Here is a 6,827-nt window from a genome sequence, read left to right as displayed (position 1 = left end):
CAATACGATTTATTGTGAATGAATTACTGCACTAGTACCCGTGCAGAGGCCGAAACCGGTACTAATGCAATAATTCATTCACAATGAATAGCATTGATCGGTGGAACATTTTTCTTGTCTATTACATTGTGTTATATCCTTCGAAAATTTCCTGAATTAATCTGTGCAATATCCTATAATTACAATTAGAACCCTTTTACTGATCCATCTGTTATCACAGGCAAATTCGGGCATGTTAGTTTTGATCCGTTATCAGTATTCATACGCTTTACTCCAGCGTTTATGTTGAATGTTCCTTATCGATTCCTTGCTACACGTAAGCGAATCAATCTTGAGAGAGCCTAAGGTCTTCTCACAACTCCGACTTGTGTACCATACATTGGGATAACATGTTCTTGCAATAAATGCTATGATGGAAGTTGTTAACTTAGAAATAAAAGCTGAATAAATGATTGCTTAATTTTAAAATCATGTACTGAAATAAAATAAGAATGTGATACTGCTCCTTCTCAAGATACAATGGTGTACATAACTAATTTTCACATCTCGTTAATTTTCAGAAAGGCTGTTCCCATCTAAATTTTAATTAAAAATGTTATCATTATTCTACAGGGAGCTTGAAATATATTATGATAATACGTACGCGGTATACCTAGGTTAGGTGATGCTGTCTGAAGTACTGGGCGAGTTGGACGTGCGGTTAGGGCACGCGGCTGTGAGCTTTCATCCGGGAGATAGTGGGTTCGGATCCCACTGTCGGCAGCCCTGAAGATGGTTTTCCGTTGTTTCCCATTTTCACACCATGCAAATGCTGGTGCTGTACCTTAATGAAGGCCACGGCCACTTCCTTCCAACTCCTCGGCCTTTACTATCCCATCGTCTTTATAAGACCTACCTGTGTCACTGCAATGTAAAGCCACTAGCTCTCTAAAGTAAGAAAATGGAAATGTTTGCGACAATCCTTTGGACTGATTCTATTACAGTTCTTAAGAAGGAAACAGAATATGCATGTTCAGTCTATTGGAGTTAGAAACTATGAGCTAATGAGTAAGCCACCGCTTGGAAAACATCTGTGAAAATGTTTAAACAAACCGATTGCTGTTTCATAACAAGTTTAATGTGTTTTTGTGCAAGTTTTTTTTATTTTTCCCAAATTTTATGTAAATTAATGCATAACATTATAAGAAAAACCTTAAACTGAAACGGATCGCATTCACCAAAGAAAACTTGTCAAAATGAAGCACAAACTGTAAGTACAGTACAGTGTGCAGATAGATATATTCTTTTATTTCTGTCATTGTGTAAATAACGTATGATGGTACAATGTTTGTTATTACAGGTAAAAATCTCTTTAGAAGGTGTGCTTCGTACTGAAACCTCGATTTAAGGTTAAAAAATCAGATCCCTGTAAAAACGTTAATTAGGGGTTCTCCTGTATGTGTAGAATGTAAATAACATATGAATATTGAATTTTCACGACCGCATTGTAATCGAAACATACTATCAACCTATTAGGTCGTGTTACGCGTAGCAAGGAATCGATAAGGAACATTCAACATAAATGGGGGAGTAAAGTGTATGAATATTGATAACACGACCTAATAGGTTGAAAGTCTGTTTCGATTGTCTAACATATGATTGTCAATAGGGTTGTTTTCTCAATTGTGTCCCATTTCGATATATGTACAATTTTGGTTGCACAGAGTCAACATCAGTTTGTAGTTCATTATCAGATACTTGGAGCTTGTGATTTTCTTCTCCTTTGGGAAACAATATCAGGATCAGCCAATGTGTCATCAGCTTCCTCTTCATGTTCACTCTCACTAGTTTCATACAATATATGTCGTATAGATTTCTGACATAACCGCTAATGACCAACAATATTTGAACACAGACAACTCAGTAATCACTAGTCGTGGAGGTAGTTAAGCATTGTTTTTGTAGCGACCGCCAGGTAGGGCAGCATTTATATTAATAGATGGGTCCATTTGAACCATTAATCATATATGTCATTTAATGAACAGGTAGAGTAGTCACCAACAGAAAAATATTTTAAATCATGTCAATAACTTCTAAAAGAGATGAACAATTACGCAAGGTTTTGGGCATACTGTATACAGTCCATATTTTATCAGTTACAAACAATTGAAAATTAAATCTGGGTCGATTCGAACAATTCAGAGTAGAAATGTTAAACGTTGTGGAGACGAGCCTTAATGAACATGTCCAGATGATGATAATATTTTCTTATTCATTATAATGCTACGAGTAGAGCACAGCTTATTTGTGGATTTCAGGATGCGCATCACATACCGTGATGCAATGAGCATAGGGCAGTGATAGCGGTTATGAATTAAGTTGTACATTATAGGGACGTTGGGTTCAACCATGGCATTGTGTTTTTATGGTTTTCTTTGTCTAAATTTTCAGGAACGAGGTGATATATTGAAATTTTGTTATTCCATTTAGGCCTTAATATTTCGTGATCATATTTTCAAAAGTGCCCTTGAAATATAGTCACAACATTATATCTTCGTTGAAACTTGGTAATTTTATTTTTGGAAGCCAGACCTTTGTCATGTTGACCAATTCTGTCGATTTAAATAGTACTTTGCTTCAGTTCTATTATTATTAGGTACCGGATTTATGGAGGTTATCATTTTTGTCCCCAGTATGTATTAATGATCTTTGCAGCCTTTTTGATATGTGTCATGTTCACGTCAGTGAGACACCCCTTCTTTTTGAGGACATTTGTGTAGTTGTACTTCCCCTTAAAAAATCCTTCACAACTACTGTCACACCCCTTATATTAAAGCATTAAGTGTGAAGTTCCTTAGAAAAGTTTTGGTTTTTATACGAATATTCTCATTTCCTTAAATTAGTTCCTAAGTCTTCCACAGAGTACTGTAATGTACTGCTAGGTGTTGTGTGACATCTGGATTTGTTCCAAGGCCATATGAAAGCCGATACTGTTCCAAGATTCTTTGCCATATACATAATATGTGGCAGTTGGCAGCATAGCTGCTTGCGGTATATTGCAGGAATTACCCATTTCAAGCAGTGGCATGTTAGCTTGTTGTTAGGACAGTAGTGTGAATTTTGTCAAAGTTGTTCTTTCAGGCTTTGATGTTACTAATTGAGGGATTTATCTTCACTGTATAAAATTTCCTGTACTAATCCGTACATAGAAAGTCGTCCCCATCCATGTGGTCATCTGACAAGGAACTGCTTGGGTGCGACCAGACCGAATGCATTGGAAACTGCAAGAACTTAGAAGTAGTCTTTTGACTCTAACCTGGATTATCAAAGATATCGATTATATTGAAAAATTACTTGGTACGATGCTCAATGGAGACATCAAGACATCGCCTAATTCCTGTAATTTTTATGCAGTTGTCCACAGCATGACAAAATGAATGATTTTAAACACCATTTATGTTTTTGTACCAATAAAATGTTATCTTAATAGCTTGTATGTTTATATGTTGCCCCCAAACTACTCTGCACCCAATTGGTGAACAGAGGAATCCGGAGGTGGACTGTTTGTGTTGGCAACACTTAAGTATTTCAGGCATTTTTGGATGTGGCTGGACTTGGATCACGTCTGGCAAATGACACAAAGTACAACAGGAGGTTGCATTTATTTTGATACATCCTGTTCAATAATCACAAGAAATACAAAATTCTTCTTGATGTTGTTCAATATGAAATTATTTTTGAATTGAAAATCAACACTCACAAATTTCTGCAGTATAATACTTGGAAGATATTCTTCACTGTCCTTGGAAGGTATGGAACGTGGTTTAAGTAACACTGAAAGAAAAATATATTAGTAGATATTGTTGACAGGTTCACCACCACATGCCCCTGGGAGGGGCCTCCGCCACACTGAATGTGCTGACTGAGATTGCGAGCTTCACTTCACATGACCTTACTTGGCGGGAGATATAAAATATAGGGCTTGGCCAAGAGTGCAAGTTAACCTAACATACACAGATTCGACTCAAGTCCTAACCTCACAGACTCTGAATTGAACCCTAGGCTCAACCTTACAAGGGCGTTAGGTTTTCAGACTATTGTTTCATGCCCAAGTGTGCCAGCTTAACCTAACTTCCAACGTGAGAAGGGACAAGAGTGCTAGCTTATGCTAACAGGCATGGATTTGATGCCCATCTTAACCTTACAAGGACGTTACAGACTAGAGTTTGGGATTCGATCCCAGGCTTAACCTAACGAGACCAGAAGCGACATGGTCCAGGGGCTTTTGGATCTGATCTTTGAACATGATGACCGCGCAAGTTGGTCGTGCAGTTAGGAGTGTGCAGCTGTGAGCTTGCATCTGGGAGATAGTGGGTTTGAGCCCCAACGTCGGCAGCCCTGAAGATGGTTTCCCATGTTCACACCAGGCGAATGGGGCTGTTCCTTAATTAAGGCCATGGCCGATTCCTTTCCACTGTTAGGCCTTCCCTATCCCATCGTCGCCATAAGACCTATCTGTGTCAGTGTGACGGCTTGGAACTTGTATGAGTACATCCGCGTGCCTTTCGGGCTCCCCACGGGAGCAGCTGTGCTTACGAGGCTACTAGACAGGGTCTTCTCCGACATCAAGTTTGAGTACCTGTATCACTATCTTGATGATGTCGTCGTATTTTCAGAGATCTTCGAAGAACACCTAGATCATCTGAAAGAAGTTCTCAATCGCCTTCGTAAGGCTGGGTTAACTGTGAAGTTCTCCAAGGTCGCCTTCGCTAAGCCTTCCATGTAATTTCTAGGGCATATTGTATCGCCCGATGGCGTCGCCAAGGATCATTCTAGAACACAGACCATCCGTGAGTTCAAACCTCCAAAGGACATCAAAGGTATTGCCAGATTTATTGGCATGGTGAATTTCTTCAGGAAATTTATTCCTAACTTCGCTAATAGAGCGGCTCCCTTGAACCTTCTTCGTAGGAAAGGAGTCAAATATGAGTGGGGGCCTTCTCAACAAGCCGCTTTTGAAGATCTCAAATTAGCTCTGTGTAATGTCCCCGTCCTGGCTATTCCAGATTTCTCGAAGAAATTCATCGTCCAAACCGACGCGTCGTCGTCGGCAGTGGCTGCGGTCCTTCTTCAAGAGACCGAACTAGGGAGGCGACCCATCGCCTATGCATCTAGGACTCTTTCGGCTCAAGAAGCCAAATATTCCATCTATGAACTTGAGGGTTTGGCTGTCTTGTTTGCGCTAGAAAAGTTCCGCCTTTATCTGGAACATGTCAAGTTCGACTTGGAGACTGATAACCAAGCCTTAAGCTGGGTCTTAGGTAGGCCGCGTCGTACTGGTCGTATAGCCCGGTGAGCCATCCGAATTTCTGCATTCCAATTTGACGTTAGGCATATCAGAGCTACTGAAAATGTTGTGGCAGACGGACTAAGCCTTATTTTTTCCAATGACGTCGAGACCCACGAACTGGTCGATAATTCTTCACCTTCCGAGTGATAGGAGAGATTTCTCGGAAGATGTCTCTACTGTAAATTTTGAAGTGTTCTGAAATATATCTATTTCGAATTGTATTTGTTTGCTCTGTAGCAAGAAGTGTGGACATTCTCTTCTAGATGGCACTACTTAAGAACTATAATTGTGCACCCTAGTGCGAAGTGAGGGAACTGTTTTTTTCAAGAAATTTGGTATTTATAGGTTTGTTCTTTGTTAAATTTCTTTCAGTCATTTTTGGGTTGGCAGTATAACCCTTCTCTTTCCGCCAGCTTTGAATTTAACCAATCAGTAATTTCTGTAAGTAATTTTCCTCCAATCATAGCTTTCTTCCTCAGGTTTCCATGTGTAATTCCTAGTCTACCAATAAAGTTGAAGGGGTGTGTCTTTTTCATTCTTGAAAGGTCTCGAATTTTCCACGAGGGTATAAAAACTGCTGATTTTCTTGTCTCGGTGCCACTTCATCGACATCTTGCTTAGTGTGTGATTATGTAGCAGGGGGCGGTAAGCGCCTCTTTCTTCGGGCAGCAGTTCATCCACAAGGTAATGACCGTTTAATAACTTTATTTCTTGCTAGCTCAGCAGTTTAACCCTCGGGGCAGGTTCGAAACTTTTCTCATGTAACCTATCCTGTAAAATGTAAAAGACATTTGGTAAATATTCCGTCTCTTTAACTACGAATTGGGATAGAGGGTGCCTAACCCTCTCGAGCTCCCACTCATATTGTTTTGAGGTGACTACGTTTTCATAACCGTTTTCCTTCTCTTCGTAATGTAATAAAGTTTTCTTATCGTGTCACCTCCTTAGTATAGGATTAGCCCTTGCGTAAGCCGCCTAGTGCCAAGTAGGTTTTAAAGGTGTATTAGGAGTGCAAGCTTCGCTTCCATTCTATTTTGTATTATGGGCCAGTAACTTAACCTGATGTTTTATTTTCCTCATGTAAAGGCCCTGTAGGTTGGGTATAAAATACCCCTGTTTCTTGGTGTGCCTTAAGGGCAGATAGAAATGAAGTTTGTTGTAGCCTTTGATAGGCTTGTAATATTGAGAGCGGTTCTGCTCTTTTCTTTAACATTGTAATTAGGAGCAAGTGCTCCTTGTACTTAGGGTGTTCTGCCCTGTAATATCTTTCGTGCTTCTGTAGTTGAGACCTATTCCTCCCCGCACCTTCTTTCACCTCTGCAAATGCACAAAACTCCGTAACAAGTGGTAGCAGAGCGTGGTTGAATGGGTCTCAATTTAGCCTTTTTTGATGGCTAAACATTTTTTTCGTTTCGAACTCTAACAATTTTCTCAGTTGCTGGATTTTTTTATTTTTCTAAAAGTTTTTTCTGTCATCATGTCCGGCTCTCGCGACGTC

Source organism: Anabrus simplex, chromosome 10 (genome assembly GCF_040414725.1).
Source record: "Anabrus simplex isolate iqAnaSimp1 chromosome 10, ASM4041472v1, whole genome shotgun sequence".
Taxonomy (NCBI): Eukaryota; Metazoa; Arthropoda; class Insecta; order Orthoptera; family Tettigoniidae; genus Anabrus; species Anabrus simplex.
This window is presented reverse-complemented; position numbering follows the sequence as displayed.